We start from the raw sequence: 21,318 nt of genomic DNA on the forward strand, positions 1-21,318 counted from the left end.
TTATATATAATAATTCATAGTTATTGAATGTCAATAGTTATTCATAGTCAATAATTCTATGAATTATTGTAATTCATAGAAATTATTGGATGAAATTATGATCCAATGGAGAAGGGAAGTGGTCCCAAAGAAATTTTGTGCTCCCAAAAGGGGTTGAAAAGAAATATTGTACCCCCTGAAAAAAATTCCTTTCAAAGTTCCTGCCAGTAGGGATGGTTGCCATCTTTCTTAACCCGCACTGCTCCTGTGCATTTAACGGCATGTGGAAAGCAGGCAAAACTTCACTCTGCTCACTTTTCTCCATACATAGCCCATTCATTTTCCGCTGCCCTGCTGAAATGGTATCACTAGGGCTTGGGTCACCCAGTGCGGGAGGCAAGCATGTCACCCTCATGATGGACCTCATCACATGCAGGGGGTGGGGCAATGCCAAGGGCTGTGGGCATGGTGATGTGCCATTGCTCCACCTCAACTGGGTTTTTTTGGCTATAACTTTTGATAGCATAGAGATATTTCAACGCAGTTTGTCCAGTTGCGTTCTGCACGAAAACACGCATTGTTTGATATATAACATGATGGCATTATTCAAAAATAGCAAGATTTTAACTATTTTGACTAGTAGTGGTGTCACCCCCCCATGAGCATCACCCAGTGCAGCCCGCACCCCCCTAGTGACATCACTGCATGGCTGTTAAAGGCAGAAGAGCAGGCCAGAGAAAAATGCACCCTGTCCAATAAGTGACTTATCTATTCCTGTCTGTCCACAAGAGCATCAAAATCTAGAAGGGCTACTGTAAAGGTCTGGAAAATTGTGCATTGTTCACTGATGGAAGTTCTAAGATTGAGAGATATACAGGGATTTTTCTCTCTCTCTCTTTCCCCTCCAGTGCCTCTCTCTCTCTCTCTCTCTCTCTCTCTCTCTCTCTCTCTCTCTCTCCAGTCCAGCAAGCTTTTTGCTTCAGTTCCACATCTGACTGTGCTAGAGTGGAACATGCTATTTTGCCACACGGCACAGTAATAGCTTGCTTCATCCTCCACCTGCACCGCGGCAATAGTGAGCGATGCCGTGTTGCCCTGTGTCTCCCCGGAGAAGCGTTCAGGCACCCCAGAGGGTCTTTCCCTAGACTTGAAGATGAGCAGTTCAGGACGCAGCCCTGCTCTCTGTCGATACCAGGACGGATGAGTAGTGCTAATAAATTCCACACCGTCCAGGGTACAGGATATGACAGTCGCAACTCCCTGGGCCACAGATAGTGTGCCAGGCCTCTGAGTCAGCCCAGCCTCTGAACCAAAGCCTGGAACAAAGGGGACAAAAAGCAAACAATCATATCAGTGGCTCTGCAGCATGAAATAGGGACAAATTTCCTATGCAAGGAAGGAAGGACAAATTTCCAGAGTATTCTCTTTCCTGTCATGCCCTGGTGGGGAGAAATGACCCCTGTTTAAATGCTCTCGTCTAAGTGAGTCGAAGGGGTCCTGCCCTCCCTTGAGTCTACCATGTCCCTTTCTTTGGGAAACTGAGTCACCTTCCTCGGAGATAGAGAAATGATACACATGGAACAGAAGTCCAAGATAAATTAAGTCCTCAATTGAATCGAGAAGGAACCATTCCCTGCCACCTCAGCCCCCCTCCCAAAAAACAACCCCATGTTCTCACTAGTGCAGTAAGTTACAAGGATGAAGAGGAAAACTTTTGAAGCCATGGCTGAGAATTTAGAGCAGCTTCACTGGGCAACCACCTCTCCTCCTTTTAACAGTCTTGAAGACTCAGCAAACCTATGCAAATCTGCCCTTCCCCTCCTTTCCTGCGTCGGACCTCTGCAGAAAGGGTCGTGTGTTTCCGTTTGCCAGCCTGGCATTGATGGACAAAATCCCCTGGGCCTTCCACAGCTGAGTGGAATTGATGGAGGGAACATGGCCTAGTTCTGCAAAGGGAATAAGTGGATCGCTGGCCCTTATTGAGATCCCCCGAGGAGCTGCTCGCGAAATGCAACCCTCCTGATTTTGCATTCAGCTGCTCGAACAGGGGACCTTCCCAATGAAGCCTGTCCCAAGTTCTCACTAGTGTAGTAAGTCAGAAGGAGAAGGAGAAAGGGGACACATACACAAAACATCAGGGATGTATGTGCAACTGGGACACAGAAAAACAGTGGCATGGAACAGCCATTGAAGTTTAAAGAGGCTAGAGGCATGATCTCTCAATGTAATGACACCCAGACAACATGTTCCGTTGACAACAGTTTTCAGTCCAGCTCAGATTCAGGCTGGCTGGAAACAGAAGAGTTTCTTTCTCACAGGGGTGGTCACCGTGTTTTTCGATGAAAGGGCACAATCAGTAGAAGTGAACATGGGCAGTGCAACTTCAACTCAGTCACAAGAGAATAAGGAAGATGGTTTCAGTCTCACTTCCCCAACCAATTCACATCAGCCAAGTCTGCCTATCTGTTGCTTTGATGAAAACAGTGAGAAGGCAATGGTGACCCCTGCTGGTGACAGTGCCTAGAAGTGCCTCCTCTTCCTCCTCTTCCTCATCATCATCAGTCACTCAGAGGAGGGTTAATGCAACTCAACTGAGAGCAGGATTCATGGCGGGGGGTTCCCAGTGCACCATTTTCCAGCTGAAAGACCAGCCCATTCTTTGTGAGCGCCTTCATTCGTGGGGTCCCTTTGAATCAAACCAAAAGTGCTGCAATTCTGCAACTGAAGAGACCACCTGAGGAGCACAGCCCATGGCTGCTTGAAGTTTATTTTAATTTTTGCAGTTGTCCAGAGGTAACGCACACAAGGCAGCATCTGGTGGCTTTCCACTGCTGCCTACATGTGAACCACTCCAAGTTATCCCAGCTTCCCACTTGTTAGTTGGCAACCTTCAGTCTCGAAAGACTCTGGTATCGCGCTCTGAATGGTGGTTCTAGCACAACATCTAGTGTGGCTGAAAAGGCCAATCCGGGAGTGACAAAGGCAAAGAAGGAAGGCCCACAGCCAGGGAGACAGTCCAGGGGCAGACTGCACTTGCTCCCAGTGTGGAAGGGATTGTCACTTCCGAATTGGCCTTTTCAGCCACACTAGACGTTGTTCCAGAACCACCTTTCAGAGCGCGATACCAGAGTCTTTCGAGACTGAAGGTTGCCAACATGACATGATAGGACTTGGTTTGTCCACATCTTAGTTGCTTCCTCTGAACTCACTCCATGTTATCAAGATCATTCTTAAAATGGGGTGCCCAGAACTGGACACAATGATCCAAGTGGGTTTTGACAACAGCAAGAAGGAGTGAAGCTAGAGCAGCAGTTCTCAAACATTTCGCCCCCTGGAGCCCTTTACACACCTAAAAGGAGTCTCAGAAAGCTGCACTGGCACATGGGCAGAGTCTCAGGAAAACTCACTTGCACATGCGCAGAGTCTGAGGAATCCCCAGAGTGCTGGCACATGCATGGAGGGGTGCAGTCGAAAGCCCAGTGCCGACTACTGGTGAAGAACCAGAACAGGAGGGGAATAAGGATGGAGAGCCACAAACAGGGGAGGCACGAGGGATGGGTGAGCAAGTCGGGCAAGGGACAGAAGGTGGCCATGTATGGTGTGCTCGTGGAGCCCCTGATGGGGTGTCAGGGATCGCAAGGCTCCTGGGAGAACACTTTGAGAAGCATTGCTCTAGAGCAGGGGTGCCCAAACCCCGGCCCGGGGGCCACTTGTGGCTCTCAGGGGCTCCCAATACGGCCCTCAGGGACCCCCAGTCTCCAATGAGCCTCTGGCCCTCCAGAGACTTCTTGGAGCCTGTGCTGGCCCGACACAACTGCTCTCAGCATGAGGACGACTGTTTGACCTCTCACCCGAGCTGTGGGATGAGGGCTCTCTCCACTGCTTGCTGTTTCACATCTGTGATGCAGCAGTGGCAGCAAAGGAAAGGCTGGCCTTGCTTTGTGCAAGGACTTTTATAGGCCTTGAGCTACTACAAGACCTTCATTCATTCACAGAAGTTCCATCTCTAATAAATTCATTTATGTACATTTATTCAAATTTGAAATGTAAATTAATTCATTCTTTTCCTGGTCCCCAACACAGTGTCAGAGAGATGATGTGGTCCTCCTGCCAAAATGTTTGGATACCCCTGCTCTAGAGTCTAGGGCAGGGGTCTCTAAACTTTCTGGCCAGAGGGCCATATGAAATATCTGGCACAGTGCTGAGGGCCGGAAAAACATTTAAATATAAAATTTAAATAAATAAATTAGAGATGGAACTTAGATGAATGAATAAATGAATGAGTGGGCTCATTCACTCAGCCTCTCCGGCCCTCAGAACACTCTCCAGATGCAATCAGAGCACAGCTCTGGTCATTTTTAGTCAAGTGGGCCAGAGGCTTTCAGGGGACAAAAGGCTGGTCACGGGTCGGATAGAGGCTCACTGCGGATCACATCTGGCCCCCTGGCTGGGGTTTGGAGACCCCTGCTCTAGAGGAACAGTGGAAACTCCTTCTTCTTCTTGCTTGTGTTCCTCTTTCTCTGGCTCAGAGAATTTGTGTTTCAGTTCCACATCTGAGCATAGCATTGTGGAACTTGCTATTATAATAGGCAGCGCAGAAATAGTCCCCTTCATCGTCAGCCTGCAGCCCTTCGATGGTGAGAGACGCAGTATTGCCATACGCGTATCCGGTGAAACGTGAAGAAACCCCAGAGGCTCTATCCTGAAACTGGTAGAGGAGTAACTGAGGAGTCTTCCCTGCTCTCTGTTGATACCAGGACGGGTTGGTGCTGCTCATGCGATCCACACCGGGCAGGGTACAAGATATGGCTACCATCGTCCCCGGGGCCATCACAAGTGGACCTCTGGTCTGAATCAGCTCATCCTGAGAACTGGAACCTGGAATGAACAGGAAGGAAAGCAAGCAGTCACATCACTAACCTGAAGTTTGGCCGCTGCAAGAGACAGCGGAATTCCTAGACCTTTGACCGTGGCATAGAAGAAAGAATTGTAGCAGTGCCCTCTCCAGACATGGGAACATATGTAGCTTCTTGATCTTTAGAGAAGATCCATCTTCCTTGGAGATGTTGAGCTAGAGAGATCCAAGGTATCTCACTGATTGAAAGCAACTTTCCAAGGTTTCAGGCAGGGATCCTTTCCAGGCTGCACAGCAATCCCACCAGGGTTTGAACCTGGAACTGCCTGCTTGAAGAGCAGGTGTGCTATCACTGAGCTACACTGTGCCCTTCTTCAAGGCAAACTTGGCATCGTGGAAAGAGACTATATCTGTGCCCACATTGTCTTTCCTAAGTTAACTGTCTGAGCCCCAGGACTCATTCCTCCTGAGATCTAACAGATCCCACTTCTCCAGAAGACTAAGACACCATCTTTGGTAGCTGACAAGGACGTTCAAAATGATTCCATCTCTAGCCATTCCAGCAGGGAACATTTCTGATCAAACTTGTCCTCACCAGGAAAATAAGTCAAAAGGATGGCCAGGAGAAGATTCAAGACCATGGCTGAGAATGTTAAGAACACCTCCACTGGTCAACCTTCTTCCTTCCATTTATTGCCTCTCAAGGCCTGAGAGTGGTCCAACCTATGCAAATCTTCACTTCCTCTCTCTGATCTCTGCACAAAGGAAGCATTTAGGGTTGCCAGCGTTGCATTTGTGAGCAAGGCTCTGTGCTTTTGGGGGGCAGGCAGGAATCCATGCAGGGAATTGGAGAGTTGCCAGCTCACGGCCCAGAGATCTCGAATTCCCGTTCAAGTTTACAAATGGACTGAAAGATAGCACAGTTCCTGAGCCCTCATCCATTCCTTTTCTGGTTCTCCAGGCAGTGGTGTCACCTGGTAGGGCCAATGGGAGAAGTGAGCCTTCCCCCCCCCCCCACTGACAGCATGGTGTGCCTTGTCAATTGTCAGAAACCTGATGGTGTGCCTTGACCATTTGAGTGCCTTGTCAGTGTGCCCTGAGATGGAAAAGGCTGAAAATCACTGCTCTAGAGGAACAGTGGAGACTATTTCTTCTGCTTGCTTATGTTCCTCTTTCTCTGGCTCAGATAATTTGTGTTTCAGTTCCACATCTGAGCATATCATTGTGGAACTGACTATTATACGAGGCAGCACAGAAATAGTCCCCTTCATCGTCAGCCTGCAGCCCTACAATGCTGAGTGATGCAGTATTGGCATACGCGTATCCAGTGAAACGTGAAGAAACCCCGGAGGCTCTATCCTGAAACTGGTAGATGAGTAACTGAGGAGTCTTCCCTGCTCTCTGTTGATACCAGGACGGGTGGGTGCTGCTGATGCGATCCACACCAGGCAGGGTACAAGATATGGCTACCATCGTCCCTGGGGCCATCACAAGTGGACCTCTGGTCTGAATCAGCTCAGCCTCAGAACTAAAACCTGGAATGAAGAGGAAGGAAAGCAAACAGTCACATCGCTCAATCTGAAGTTTGCCCACTGCAAGACACAACAGAACTCCTGGACCTTTGACTGTGGCATAGAAGAGTGAATTTTAGTAGTGACTTCTCCAGACATGGGAACATACGTAGCTTCCTGAGCTTTAGAGAAGATCCATCTTCCCTGGAGATGTTGAGCTAGAGAGATCCATGATATCTCACTGATTGAAAGCAACTTTCCAAGGTTTCAGGCTGGGATCCTTCCCAGGCTGCCTAGCAATCCCACCAGGGTTTGAACCTGGAATCGCCTGCTTGAAGAGCAGGTGCGCTGTCACTGAGCTACACTGTGCCCGTCCTCAAGGCAAACATTGCATGGTGGAAAGAGACTATATCCATGCCCACATTGTCTTTCCTAAGTTAAATGTCTGAGCCCCAGGACTAATTCCTCCAGAGATCTAACAGATCCCCTTTCTCCAGAAGACTTTTACAACTGACAAGACTTGCAATCATGAGAAGGACATTCAAAATGATTCCATCTCTAGCCATTCCAGCAGGGAACATTTCTGATCCAATTTGTCCTCAGTTCTTACCAGGGCAGTAAGTCAAGAGGACGGCCAGGAGAAGATTCAAGACCATGGCTGAGAATGTTAAGAGCATCTCCACTGGTCAACCTTCTTCCTCCCATTTATCGCCTCTCAAGGCCTGAGAATGGTCCAACCTATGCAAATCTCAATTTCCTCTCTCTGCTCTCTGCACAAAGGGAGCATTTAGGGTTGCCAGCGTTGCATTTGTGAGCAAGGCTCTGTGCTTTTGGGGGGCAGGCAGGAATCCATGCAGGGAACTGGAGAGTTGCCAGCTCACCGCCCAGAGATCTCAAATTCCTGTTCAAGTTTACAAATAGACAGAAGGATAGCACAGTTCCTGAGCCCTCATCCATTCCTTTTCTGGTTCTCCAGGCAGTGGTGTCACCTGGTTCGAGAGACCAGGGTGTCACCCCCCTGATGGACCTGCTTCCAAGCAGTGGGAGAGCCCCAAGCAGTGGGCGTGATGATGCTCCGATGCCCAGCCCTACTGGTTTTTGGCTATAACTTTGATAGAATAGAGAGATTTCAACGCAGTTTGTTTCACTGCAATCTACATGAAACGACACATCAAATGATATATGACCTGATGGTATTATTCAAAGATGCCAAGATTCTGGCCAGTATTAGTGCCACCTCCCCTTGGGCATCACCCAGTGCAGCCTGTACACCCTGTACCCCCCTAGCAACACTATTCTCTCCAGGCACCTTTCAGCTTTGTGGGTCAGAAGGCACACCCTCTGGACTTGGCTCCCTGCAACTCTGCTTTTGGACATTCAGCACCTCCAGGGATGCAAGAACACCCTGCCCCCACCACTCAGTAGTGAGAGTGGCCAACCTGCAACCCAGAGATGATTCCCTTGCATTCGGTTATGCTGCTGAACTGGGGGATGGAGGCATCACAACTTCTCCCTCCCACTTTCCCCTGGTCTATTCTTCATACTGCCCATCCCCTACTAACAGGCTTCCCTAGTCCTTTCCTTCCCACTCTGATTGTAAAAAAAAAAAAAATACAAACCTTCACAGCAGCCAAGTCTACCTATCGGTTGGATAGATGAAAGCGGTGAGAAGGCAATGGGGACACATCCTGGTGACAGCTGTTGGAAGTGCCTCTTCCTCCTCCACAATACCCATTCAGAAGAGGTTTGTGTGACTCAGCTTGGAATGGGCTGCGGGGTGGGGGCATTCCCTACACTCCATTTTCCAGCTGAAAAATTCCCCCTTTCTTGGTGCATTCCCCTGCATTCATGCTCCCACCTTAAATCAAGCCAAAAGTCTTGCATTTCTACAACCGAAGAAACCAAATAAGGAGCACAGTCAATGCCTCCCTTAATTTTATTTTCTTCTGGGTTTTCAGAGGTGGCAAATACAAGGCAGCTTTGGGTGTGTTCTGAGTCACACCACCGCTCCCTAAATGGGAACCATTCCAAGTTCACCTGACCTTCCTTCCCACTAATAAGCCAATAAGATGGTCAGCGTAAGGATGAAAGCCAAGACTGAGAACTACATCTGGATCCATTGACTGAGATCTTCCTAATCTTTCCCAAAGGCCTTTTCCTTTTGAGCTTGAACTGTAGATAGAAAAGGAGAATTTGAATGGCCAAGTGATTGGTGTCTTTTGTGATGTCTCCACCACAAGCTTACTCCTGCCTCTTGCATCCACCTTCATTCCATCTAAGGACTCCTAATAAGGCCAATTCCACTTCATAGAATCATTGAGTCGAAGGGACCGGCAAGACCCTCTATCTTGTCTATGGAGGCTGCCCAAAGCGGCAATATGGCCGTCAGATGGCTATACAGGCTCTGCTGAAAGACCTCCAAGAGCTTCAGTTGATGCACAGACAGGATGAAGTCGGTTTCTGACACACTTCCTCATCTGAACGCATCACTGTGCATGCACTCCCTGTCCATACATAACAGTAAAAATCAGATTCGTCTTCCGCCAGGGCCCCTGTGATGGTCAGGGACATCGTGTTGCCCGACCTGGATCCAGAGAAACGGGCTGGAATACCAGACGGCCTGGTACTGGTGCTGTGCATCATCAACCGCGGAACAGCCCCGTCTCTCTGCTGAACCCACCCAGGGTGGTTGCTATCACCAATGGTTCCGCTACTGAAGAGGCAAGACAGGGTGACCGTCCCCCCCACTGACACAAATTCTGGGTTCTTCAAGGCCTGCAGCTGCTGGAAACTGGGACCTGAAACACAACAGGGCAGGGACACACTGAGCAAAGGATTCCACTCAGTGGCATCACTTTCAATTTGCGCACTTGGGAATGTGAGGATGACACTCATGCTGGTTTTATTCCAAGTCAATTGTTGCCCCTTCCACGACACGAATGTCCCTTACCTATGGAGGCGAGGACTGTGCAGAGAAGCAGGAACCGGAACATTCTGGGGGAAGTGGGTAACTGTCCTAAAGCAGAGGGATCTCTGCTGGCTTCCTCCCCGTCTCTCTTAAACCTCCAGGGTCAAGAGAGCAACCCCCCGTCATGCAAATGTGCTGATCCTTAACGCCTGTCCCCATGTGAAAGAGTCTGTGGGAAAGGGAAAGGAAACATAGCCTGCTGGTCAAACATAGATGCATGCAACACTTCTCTGAGGCTGAGACAGTTTCTTCCTGGTCCTTGAACTCAACGCTTTGGGCCACGGAAGGGTGCCCATGATTAAGGAGGTTTCATATCCCAGGTGCAGGGTGTGCACAGTGCTCACTCTGGCCATGCAGTTCTGAGAAGCTGCAGCCTCTCCCCCTACAGATGAAACCCAGAATCATGCAATGTCTGCCTTTAAAGTGCAGATGCCATCCAGCCAAAGTCCAGCGTTTATTAAATTTCCCCTTCTGGGAATGGGAACATTGAACACAGCCTTCTTTTCCTTCACTGGGTCTTAAAAAGGCTCAGCTGTGACTGGATATGATGCCTTAAACCCGTCATTAACATAAGAACATAAGAACATCCCCACTGGATCAGGCCATAGGCCCATCCAGTCCAGCTTCCTGTATCTCACAGCGGCCCACCAAATGCCCCAGGGAGCACACCAGATAACAAGAGACCTGCAAGGCTTCCTGGGAATTGTAGTTAAGAACATAAGAACAGCCTCACTGGATCAGGCCATAGGCCCATCCAGTCCAGCTTCCTGTATCTCACAGCGGCCCACCAAATGCCCCAGGGAGCACACCAGATAACAAGAGACCTGCATCCTGGTGCCCTCCCTTGCATCTGGCCTTCTGACATAACCCATTTCTAAAATCAGGAGGTTGCGCATACACATCATGGCTTGTACCCCGTAATGGATTTTTCCTCCAGAAACTTGTCCAATCCCCTTTTAAAGGCGCCCAGGCCAGATGCCGTCACCACATCCTGTGGCAAGGAGTTCCACAGACCAACCACACGCTGAGTAAAGAAATATTTTCAGCCACTGTGCTGTGGCATGCTGGTGTGCCACAGGAATTTGGGGGAAGGTCATTTATTAGTAGGGCCAATGGGAGAAGTGAGCCTCCCACCCCCCTCCACTGGCAGCATGGTGTGCCTTGTCAATTGTCAATAATCTGATGGTGTGCCTTGACCATTTGAGTGCCTTGTCAGTGTGCCCTGAGATGGAAAAGGCCAAAAATCACTGCTCTAGAGCAGGGGTGTCCAAAGTTTTTGGCAGGAGGGCCACGTCATCTCTCTGACACTGTGTCAGGGGCCGGGGGGGAAAAAAAAGAATTAATTTACATTTAAAATATACATAAGTTTACATCAATAAATATATTAAAGATGAACTTATATGAATGCATGAAGGTCTTGCAATACCTCAAGGCCTATGAAAGGCCTTGCACAAAGCAAGGCTGGCCTTTCCTTTGCTGCCACTACTGCATCACAGACATGAAACAGCAAGCAGTGGAGGGAGCCCTCATCCCATAGCTCACGCAAGAGGTCAAGCAGTCACCCTCACGCTGAAAGCAGTTGCATCGGGCCAGTGCGGGCTCCAGAAAGTCTCTGGAGGGCCAAAGCCTCATTGGAGACTGGGGGCTCCCTGAGGGCTGCATTGGGAGTCCTCAAGGGCCACAAGTGGCCCCAGGGCCGGGGTTTGGACACCCCTGCTCTAGAGGAACAGTGGAGACTATTTCTTCTGCTTGCTTATGTTCCTCTTTCTCTGACTCAGAGAATTTGTGTTTCATTTCCACATCTGAGCATATCATTGTGGAACTGATTATTATACGAGGCAGCACAGAAATAGTCCCCTTCATCATCAGCCTGCAGCCCTATAATGCTGAGTGATGCAGTATTGGCATACGCGTATCCAGTGAAACGTGAAGAAACCCCGGAGGCTCTATCCTGAAACTGGTAGATGAGTAACTGAGGAGTCTTCCCTGCTCTCTGTTGATACCAGGACGGATGGGTGCTGCTGATGCGATCCACACCAGGCAGGGTACAAGATATGGCTACCATCGTCCCTGGGGCCATCACAAGTGGACCTCTGGTCTGAATCAGCTCAGCCTGAGAACTAAAACCTGGAATGAAGAGGAAGGAAAGCAAACAGTCACATCGCTCAATCTGAAGTTTGCCCACTGCAAGACACAACAGAACTCCTGGACCTTTGACTGTGGCATAGAAGAGTGAATTTTAGTAGTGACTTCTCCAGACATGGGATCATACGTAGCTTCCTGAGCTTTAGAGAAGATCCATCTTCCCTGGAGATGTTGAGCTAGAGAGATCCATGGTATCTCACTGATTGAAAGCAAGGTTTCAGGCAGGGATCCTTCCCAGGCTGCCTAGCAATCCCACCAGGGTTTGAACCTGGAATCGCCTGCTCGAAGAGCAGGTGCGCTGTCACTGTGCCCGTCCTCAAGGCAAACATTGCATGGTGGAAAGAGACTATATCCATGCCCACATTGTCTTTCCTAAGTTAAATGTCTGAGCCCCAGGACTAATTCCTCCAGAGATCTAACAGATCCCCTTTCTCCAGAAGACTTTTACAACTGACAAGACTTGCAATCATGAGAAGGACATTCAAAATGATTCCATCTCTAGCCATTCCAGCAGGGAACATTTCTGATCCAATTTGTCCTCAGTTCTTACCAGGGCAGTAAGTCAAGAGGACGGCCAGGAGAAGATTCAAGACCATGGCTGAGAATGTTAAGAGCATCTCCACTGGTCAACCTTCTTCCTCCCATTTATCGCCTCTCAAGGCCTGAGAATGGTCCAACCTATGCAAATCTCAATTTCCTCTCTCTGCTCTCTGCACAAAGGGAGCATTTAGGGTTGCCAGCGTTGCATTTGTGAGCAAGGCTCTGTGCTTTTGGGGGGCAGGCAGGAATCCATGCAGGGAACTGGAGAGTTGCCAGCTCACCGCCCAGAGATCTCAAATTCCTGTTCAAGTTTACAAATAGACAGAAGGATAGCACAGTTCCTGAGCCCTCATCCATTCCTTTTCTGGTTCTCCAGGCAGTGGTGTCACCTGGTTCGAGAGACCAGGGTGTCACCCCCCTGATGGACCTGCTTCCAAGCAGTGGGAGAGCCCCAAGCAGTGGGCGTGATGATGCTCCGATGCCCAGCCCTACTGGTTTTTGGCTATAACTTTGATAGAATAGAGAGATTTCAACGCAGTTTGTTTCACTGCAATCTACATGAAACGACACATCAAATGATATATGACCTGATGGTATTATTCAAAGATGCCAAGATTCTGGCCAGTATTAGTGCCACCTCCCCTTGGGCATCACCCAGTGCAGCCTGTACACCCTGTACCCCCCTAGCAACACTATTCTCTCCAGGCACCTTTCAGCTTTGTGGGTCAGAAGGCACACCCTCTGGACTTGGCTCCCTGCAACTCTGCTTTTGGACATTCAGCACCTCCAGGGATGCAAGAACACCCTGCCCCCACCACTCAGTAGTGAGAGTGGCCAACCTGCAACCCAGAGATGATTCCCTTGCATTCGGTTATGCTGCTGAACTGGGGGATGGAGGCATCACAACTTCTCCCTCCCACTTTCCCCTGGTCTATTCTTCATACTGCCCATCCCCTACTAACAGGCTTCCCTAGTCCTTTCCTTCCCACTCTGATTGTAAAAAAAAAAAAAATACAAACCTTCACAGCAGCCAAGTCTACCTATCGGTTGGATAGATGAAAGCGGTGAGAAGGCAATGGGGACACATCCTGGTGACAGCTGTTGGAAGTGCCTCTTCCTCCTCCACAATACCCATTCAGAAGAGGTTTGTGTGACTCAGCTTGGAATGGGCTGCGGGGTGGGGGCATTCCCTACACTCCATTTTCCAGCTGAAAAATTCCCCCTTTCTTGGTGCATTCCCCTGCATTCATGCTCCCACCTTAAATCAAGCCAAAAGTCTTGCATTTCTACAACCGAAGAAACCAAATAAGGAGCACAGTCAATGCCTCCCTTAATTTTATTTTCTTCTGGGTTTTCAGAGGTGGCAAATACAAGGCAGCTTTGGGTGTGTTCTGAGTCACACCACCGCTCCCTAAATGGGAACCATTCCAAGTTCACCTGACCTTCCTTCCCACTAATAAGCCAATAAGATGGTCAGCGTAAGGATGAAAGCCAAGACTGAGAACTACATCTGGATCCATTGACTGAGATCTTCCTAATCTTTCCCAAAGGCCTTTTCCTTTTGAGCTTGAACTGTAGATAGAAAAGGAGAATTTGAATGGCCAAGTGATTGGTGTCTTTTGTGATGTCTCCACCACAAGCTTACTCCTGCCTCTTGCATCCACCTTCATTCCATCTAAGGACTCCTAATAAGGCCAATTCCACTTCATAGAATCATTGAGTCGAAGGGACCGGCAAGACCCTCTATCTTGTCTATGGAGGCTGCCCAAAGCGGCAATATGGCCGTCAGATGGCTATACAGGCTCTGCTGAAAGACCTCCAAGAGCTTCAGTTGATGCACAGACAGGATGAAGTCGGTTTCTGACACACTTCCTCATCTGAACGCATCACTGTGCATGCACTCCCTGTCCATACATAACAGTAAAAATCAGATTCGTCTTCCGCCAGGGCCCCTGTGATGGTCAGGGACATCGTGTTGCCCGACCTGGATCCAGAGAAACGGGCTGGAATACCAGACGGCCTGGTACTGGTGCTGTGCATCATCAACCGCGGAACAGCCCCGTCTCTCTGCTGAACCCACCCAGGGTGGTTGCTATCACCAATGGTTCCGCTACTGAAGAGGCAAGACAGGGTGACCGTCCCCCCCACTGACACAAATTCTGGGTTCTTCAAGGCCTGCAGCTGCTGGAAACTGGGACCTGAAACACAACAGGGCAGGGACACACTGAGCAAAGGATTCCACTCAGTGGCATCACTTTCAATTTGCGCACTTGGGAATGTGAGGATGACACTCATGCTGGTTTTATTCCAAGTCAATTGTTGCCCCTTCCACGACACGAATGTCCCTTACCTATGGAGGCGAGGACTGTGCAGAGAAGCAGGAACCGGAACATTCTGGGGGAAGTGGGTAACTGTCCTAAAGCAGAGGGATCTCTGCTGGCTTCCTCCCCGTCTCTCTTAAACCTCCAGGGTCAAGAGAGCAACCCCCCGTCATGCAAATGTGCTGATCCTTAACGCCTGTCCCCATGTGAAAGAGTCTGTGGGAAAGGGAAAGGAAACATAGCCTGCTGGTCAAACATAGATGCATGCAACACTTCTCTGAGGCTGAGACAGTTTCTTCCTGGTCCTTGAACTCAACGCTTTGGGCCACGGAAGGGTGCCCATGATTAAGGAGGTTTCATATCCCAGGTGCAGGGTGTGCACAGTGCTCACTCTGGCCATGCAGTTCTGAGAAGCTGCAGCCTCTCCCCCTACAGATGAAACCCAGAATCATGCAATGTCTGCCTTTAAAGTGCAGATGCCATCCAGCCAAAGTCCAGCGTTTATTAAATTTCCCCTTCTGGGAATGGGAACATTGAACACAGCCTTCTTTTCCTTCACTGGGTCTTAAAAAGGCTCAGCTGTGACTGGATATGATGCCTTAAACCCGTCATTAACATAAGAACATAAGAACATCCCCACTGGATCAGGCCATAGGCCCATCCAGTCCAGCTTCCTGTATCTCACAGCGGCCCACCAAATGCCCCAGGGAGCACACCAGATAACAAGAGACCTGCAAGGCTTCCTGGGAATTGTAGTTAAGAACATAAGAACAGCCTCACTGGATCAGGCCATAGGCCCATCCAGTCCAGCTTCCTGTATCTCACAGCGGCCCACCAAATGCCCCAGGGAGCACACCAGATAACAAGAGACCTGCATCCTGGTGCCCTCCCTTGCATCTGGCCTTCTGACATAACCCATTTCTAAAATCAGGAGGTTGCGCATACACATCATGGCTTGTACCCCGTAATGGATTTTTCCTCCAGAAACTTGTCCAATCCCCTTTTAAAGGCGCCCAGGCCAGATGCCGTCACCACATCCTGTGGCAAGGAGTTCCACAGACCAACCACACGCTGAGTAAAGAAATATTTTCAGCCACTGTGCTGTGGCATGCTGGTGTGCCACAGGAATTTGGGGGAAGGTCATTTATTAGTAGGGCCAATGGGAGAAGTGAGCCTCCCACCCCCCTCCACTGGCAGCATGGTGTGCCTTGTCAATTGTCAATAATCTGATGGTGTGCCTTGACCATTTGAGTGCCTTGTCAGTGTGCCCTGAGATGGAAAAGGCCAAAAATCACTGCTCTAGAGCAGGGGTGTCCAAAGTTTTTGGCAGGAGGGCCACGTCATCTCTCTGACACTGTGTCAGGGGCCGGGGGGGAAAAAAAAGAATTAATTTACATTTAAAATATACATAAGTTTACATCAATAAATATATTAAAGATGAACTTATATGAATGCATGAAGGTCTTGCAATACCTCAAGGCCTATGAAAGGCCTTGCACAAAGCAAGGCTGGCCTTTCCTTTGCTGCCACTACTGCATCACAGACATGAAACAGCAAGCAGTGGAGGGAGCCCTCATCCCATAGCTCACGCAAGAGGTCAAGCAGTCACCCTCACGCTGAAAGCAGTTGCATCGGGCCAGTGCGGGCTCCAGAAAGTCTCTGGAGGGCCAAAGCCTCATTGGAGACTGGGGGCTCCCTGAGGGCTGCATTGGGAGTCCTCAAGGGCCACAAGTGGCCCCAGGGCCGGGGTTTGGACACCCCTGCTCTAGAGGAACAGTGGAGACTATTTCTTCTGCTTGCTTATGTTCCTCTTTCTCTGACTCAGAGAATTTGTGTTTCATTTCCACATCTGAGCATATCATTGTGGAACTGATTATTATACGAGGCAGCACAGAAATAGTCCCCTTCATCATCAGCCTGCAGCCCTATAATGCTGAGTGATGCAGTATTGGCATACGCGTATCCAGTGAAACGTGAAGAAACCCCGGAGGCTCTATCCTGAAACTGGTAGATGAGTAACTGAGGAGTCTTCCCTGCTCTCTGTTGATACCAGGACGGATGGGTGCTGCTGATGCGATCCACACCAGGCAGGGTACAAGATATGGCTACCATCGTCCCTGGGGCCATCACAAGTGGACCTCTGGTCTGAATCAGCTCAGCCTGAGAACTAAAACCTGGAATGAAGAGGAAGGAAAGCAAACAGTCACATCGCTCAATCTGAAGTTTGCCCACTGCAAGACACAACAGAACTCCTGGACCTTTGACTGTGGCATAGAAGAGTGAATTTTAGTAGTGACTTCTCCAGACATGGGATCATACGTAGCTTCCTGAGCTTTAGAGAAGATCCATCTTCCCTGGAGATGTTGAGCTAGAGAGATCCATGGTATCTCACTGATTGAAAGCAAGGTTTCAGGCAGGGATCCTTCCCAGGCTGCCTAGCAATCCCACCAGGGTTTGAACCTGGAATCGCCTGCTCGAAGAGCAGGTGCGCTGTCACTGTGCCCGTCCTCAAGGCAAACATTGCATGGTGGAAAGAGACTATATCCATGCCCACATTGTCTTTCCTAAGTTAAATGTCTGAGCCCCAGGACTCATTCCTCCTGAGATCTAACAGATCCCCTTTCTCCAGAAGACTTCTACAATTGACAAGACTTGCAATCATGAGATGGACATTCAAAATGATTCCATCTCTAGCCATTCCAGCAGGGAACATTTCTGATCCAACTTGTCCTCAGTTCTTACCGGGGCAGTAAGTCAAGAGGACAGCCAGGAGAAGATTCCAGGCCATGGCTGAGAATGTTAAGAGCATCTCCACTGGTCAACCTTCTTCCTCCCATTTATCATCTCTCAGGGCCTGAGAATGGTCCAACCTATGCAAATCTCAATTTCCTCTCTCTGATCTCTTTACAAAGGGGGAGTTTAGGGTTGCCAGCATTGGATCTGTGAGCAGAGACTCTGTTTTTGGGGGGCAGGCAGGAAGCACTGCAGGGAACTGGAGAGTTGTCAGAGATCCCAACTTCCCTTTTCAAGTTTACAAATAACCTGAAAGATAGCACAGCCATTGAGTCCCTGTCCAGTCCTGCTCTGGTTATGCATGCACCACAAAGAGCTGCCTGTTTTCAAACCAGAGAATCCAACTTTGCTCTCAACACATCATGGCGACAACGTTCCATCGGGAACATGTTATGGAGAAGATCAGAGCATAACCTTGGCTCATAACGTTAAACATAACCTTGGTCACAGGGGCTAATTCATTTTGGGGGGAGGGGGAACTTGGGGTCATGTTCCTAGTATGTGTTTATGGTACCTGAAGGAAGGAGGTCAAAGGAGCAAAAGCACATTTTCAAGTGGAAGTAAATGCAAAATGGCTAAGGGAATGGACTTAACAATGATTTGCTTTGTTGACACTGGGGAAAACAAGGCTTCCCCACTACTCTCCTCCACACCCTGCAGTGCACTCTGTCGGTTAGTGATTTATCTTTTCCTGCTTGTCCATAGGAGCATCAAGGCCTGGAAGGGCCACTGATCCAGACAATTGTGCATTGCTAATCTGTAGAAGTCCGACTGTGAGGTATGCATTGGCATAGCCAATGAAAGTGTAGCCCGGTACCGAGTGCACAATGATGCCCCGGAAGTGACATCGCTTCCAAGAGTGACGTCACACTCAGACTCTTTAAAAAGTGAAAAAGGGGCAGTGGCATAGCTAAAGCATCTGCTACCTGGTGGCAAAGAACATTTTCTAGCCCCCTGCCCAACAAAATCAAATTTAATTTATTAATAAATAAATAAAACGTTTTCTGGTTAATTGGCCATAACGTTTGATAGAATACAGATATTCCAGTGTGGTTTGTTTCATTGCATTCAGCATTAATTTACCTTTCCAATGGTATATAACACAGTGGTATTATTCATACATACCAAGGTTTTCACAATTTTGGCCACTAGTGCCAAGCTAAGGTTGTTGCCCTCCCCTAAAGCTTGTTGCCCAGTTAAATTGCTACCCCCTGCACCCCCTTAGCTATGCCACTGGAGATATGTAGGAGTTTTGTCTCTCTCTTTCCCATTTTCCTTCTGGGGTTGTTGTGCCTTCCTCTTTCCAGCCCAGCAAGCTTTTTGCTTCGGTTCCGCATCTGACCAGGCTAGTGTGGAACATGTCATTATGCCACACTGCACAGTAGAATGCTGAGTCGTCCTCCACCTGCACCGCGGCAATAGTGAGCGATGCCGTGTTGCCCTGTGTCTCCCCGGAGAAGCGTTCAGGCACCCCAGAAGGTCTTTCCCTAGACTTGAAGATGAGCAGTTCAGGACGCAGCCCTGCTCTCTGTCGATACCAGGATGGATTAGTAGTGCTAATATATTCCACGCTGTCCAGGGTACAGGATATGACAGCCGCATCTCCCAGGGCCACAGACAGTGTGCCAGGCCTCTGAGTCAGCCCAGCTTCAGAACCAAAGCCTGGAACGTGGGGACAAAGAGTAAACAGTCATATCAATGGCTCACTGGCTGTGGCATGAAAGGGGACCACCTTCCTGTGCAAGGATTTCCAAAGTTCCCTCTTTCTTATCATGCCCTGGCAGGGAGATATGACCCCCCCATTTAAATGCTCTTTTTAAAGTGAATCTCAAGGATCCTGCCCTCCATTGGGTCTAGCATGTCCCTTTCTTTGGGAAACTGAGTCACCCGCCTCAGCAATGGAGAAATGATACACACAGAAGTTCAAGATAAATTAAGTCTTCAAGCCATGAACCAAGGAGGAACCATTCACTCCCTCCAACCCAGCCCCCAATAAAACCATCCCAAATTCTCACTGGTGCAATAAGCTATGAGGATGACGAGGAAAATGGTTGAAGTCATGGCTGAGAATTTAGAGCAACTTCATGGGGCAACTGCTTCTCTTCCTTTTAACCATCCAAAGACCTGGCAGACCTATGCAAATCTGCCCTTCCTCTTTTCTCTTCCTCCAACCACTGCAGAGAATGTCTCATATTTCAGTTTGCTAGCCTGGCATTGATGGACAAAAGCCCTGGGCCTTCCACAGGGGAGGGCACCAGGATGCAGGTCTCTTGTTGTCTTGTGTGCTCCCTGAGGCATTTGGTGGGCCACTGTGAGATACAGGAAGCTGGACTAGATGGGCCCTTGGCCTGATCCAGCGGGGCTCTTCTTATGTTTTTATGTTCACAGCTGCATCACGAGCAGGAATTGATGGAGCAGATGTGTCCAACTTCTGCAAAGGGAATAGCTTCAGGGTTGGATCGCTGGCCATTATTGAGAGCCCCCGAGGATCTGCTCACCGAATGCGACTCTTCTGATTTTGCACTTGGGAGGCCTTTACAATGAAGTCTGTCCCACGTTCTCACTTTTGCAGGAAGTCAGGAGGAGCAGGAGAAAGTTCCAGGTCAGGGTTCAAGTTTTAGACCAGTTTCAGCTGACCATAAATATTCCCATTCATCTCATTTATAGTCTCCTAAGACTATAAATAAGGTCTAATTTATGCAGTATGACCTTGTGAGCATGCTGTCCTTTCTCTCTTGCTATCATTTACATTTACAACTGCCTCCCAGAATACTTGCAAGATGCTTATTCTTTCCCTTCCTTCAAATCCCTTCTCCCACATTTTCTGTTAAACCACTAGCACAGTGATTTTCAGCCTTTTTCATCTCAGAGCACACTGAGAAGGCACTAAAATGGTCAAGGCACACCACCAGGTTTTTGACAATGGACAAGGCACACCAAGCTGCCAGTGGGGACTCACATCTCCCATTGGCCATATTAATAAATGACCTTCCCCCAAATTCCTGTGGCACACCTGTGGACCACTCGTGGCACACCAGTGTGCCACGGCACAGTGGTTAAAAATGGCTGCTCTAGCACAACACCTTGGTCTCCTCCTCTTTCTGTAACTGTGCTGAACCCATTTCTGCCCAGCCCACAGGTGTGCACTTTTGATCCCTGTTGCATATATACAACATTGGGCAGAAATGGCTTGAGCAGAAGTAACTGATTTCCCCTCCCATTTCCCCTATCCTCTGCAGCAACTGTTACCCTGCACATGCCTAATCTTGTCTGATCTTGGAAGCTAAGCAGGGTCAGGCCTGGTTAGTACTTGGATGGGAGACCACCTGGGAATACCTGGTGCTGTAGGCTTATACCATAGTCTTTCGAGACTGAAGGTTGCCAACCATTCTTCTTCCTCTATCCTCCATCTCCCTTCTGCCATCTGTAGTCTCCCTTGAGTCAATGTCTAAATTGTAACCCCCTTGAGGCAGGGAGCTGTCCTTTCACTCAATTGAAAGATCCATGTGCTTAGATGGCATGATAAAAAAATTCTCCCACATCAACACCTCTGCAGAGAGGGAGAATGTTTTGGTTGTCTGTGCCTTTCATGGCTGCGTTCCAGGTAGGAAACGAGAGATGAGACTTCACCCAGAAAAGAACTCAGGGCTGGATTTCTGCTTATTCCTTAGAAGTGCTGATTGCAGGCGGACAATCATAATTTTCAACCCCTTCCCTCTTCCACTCCCCCTTTCAATCTCCAAACTTTCCTGCTTTCCTCCCCCTTAAAGTTGTTTCCATGCAGTTGGCAAAGGGGGGAGGGGAGAAACAAGCACACACTTTACTTGGCCAGGAGCAGAAAAAGGGTACTGTTTTTAAAGTGATTTATTAATCTTGTTGTTTGACTGAAGAGCAGAGGCTGTATTTTTAAAATGATGAATCTTGCTATTTGAAGGGAGTACTTATCAGCCATTGATGAAATGATTACCAGCCCAATCCTATCAACACTTTCCTGGGAGTAAGCCCCATTGACTCTAATGGGACTTACTTCCTAGTAGACATGCATAGGCTTGAGCTGTGCATCTCCTAGTATAGGAGACAAATCAGCTTCCTAACCAAATCCTTATCAGCTCTGATATATTTTCATGGTCTATTTTTGTTTTCTCCACCAGCTGATGGAAAAATTTAATTTAATTAAATTAATAAAGCGTTCAATCCCATCCAAGG

At 48.7% G+C, this 21,318-nt stretch overlaps 1 pseudogene; it reads left to right on the top strand.

Moving 5' to 3' along the window:
• Window positions 1-20,343: 20,343 nt before the first annotated feature.
• LOC136634558 (5S ribosomal RNA) lies at window positions 20,344-20,463 on the top strand (annotated as a pseudogene).
• The last annotated feature ends 855 nt before the right edge of the window (window positions 20,464-21,318 follow it).

This window comes from Tiliqua scincoides, chromosome 14 (assembly GCF_035046505.1).
Source record: "Tiliqua scincoides isolate rTilSci1 chromosome 14, rTilSci1.hap2, whole genome shotgun sequence".
NCBI classification, from domain to species: Eukaryota; Metazoa; Chordata; class Lepidosauria; order Squamata; family Scincidae; genus Tiliqua; species Tiliqua scincoides.